This window comes from Brassica oleracea, chromosome C6 (assembly GCF_000695525.1).
Source record: "Brassica oleracea var. oleracea cultivar TO1000 chromosome C6, BOL, whole genome shotgun sequence".
In the NCBI taxonomy this organism is placed as follows: domain Eukaryota; kingdom Viridiplantae; phylum Streptophyta; class Magnoliopsida; order Brassicales; family Brassicaceae; genus Brassica; species Brassica oleracea.
The window spans coordinates 29,448,084-29,449,240 of NC_027753.1; positions in this window are offsets into that span (position 1 = coordinate 29,448,084).

Consider the following 1,157-nt stretch of genomic DNA (forward strand, 5'->3'; position numbering starts at 1 on the left):
TATAAGCTTATATATACACATATTTGTTTTTTGGTTTGCTGATTGTGATTTTGTTTTATATTTTTTCAGAGATGATTTGAGAGAAGTGGTCATATTTCAGACCTCTAAGAGTTCACCATTCCGATCCTGCAAAAGATGTGCACTTAGAATGGTATTTTCTCTACTGTACATCAAAATTGGATAATCAATTATATTTTTAAAATATCTATAGTAGGATGGTATTTTCTCTACTGAAATAATATCTTATTTCCTAATCTCATGCTTTAATATTTAAACTTTAAGGACAAGATTTGTTAATTAAATCATTAGTGTAAACTACTCCCGAGATATTCTCTTTTTTTATATTTAAAATGTAATTTTAGTAACAATATATTCCATAAATAATCCTAACTTATAGGTAGATACATTTTTAAAATTAATTTGAGAACATTCTATTACATAGCTTATTGTGAAAGCTAAATATTTTAGTAAAGTCTAGCATTTTACTTATCTTTTGTGTTTTCTCGATTCAAATAACATCTTTTTGAGATCATTTCTCTGTTTAATTCATTAAATACTCACTAAATATTTTAGATGTCAGAGAAACGAAATTAATTGACAAGATATTTTCTCTCCTAAAATCATGCATTTAAAACTTAATATTTATAGTGAGACTTGTCAACCAAAATTCTGGTGCAATCTATTCACGAGATGTTCTCATTTAGCTTTATTAACAAGATATTCCAAAAATAATATTACCTTATAAGTATAAGATTTATTGAGAATTTATTAAAGAATATTCTACTTCTTAGCTTATCATGTTTTTATCAAAAGAAAACGTCAGTAGATCAAATTAATTTTTACATGTTCTTTCAGGATTGAGTTTATCAGAAGATCAAATTAAGAGTTTATCTTTGGCGGAGATTGAATCAATCATGCGTTTGAACGGAAGCTCATTTACATTGTTTAAGTTTTGAAACGTGTTATCAATAGTATACTCTTCTATTGGTTAAGATGTGGCTTTTGTTAGATTTTCTATTAATTAATTTTTTTTGTTTTACTTTTGTGGAATTCGCGATATTGTAATGTTGTAAATCAATAATAAAGACATTTTTCTCACTATTAATAGGTGAGAGAGAGAGGGAGGGAGAGAGAGGGACGGAGAGGGAGGGACGGAG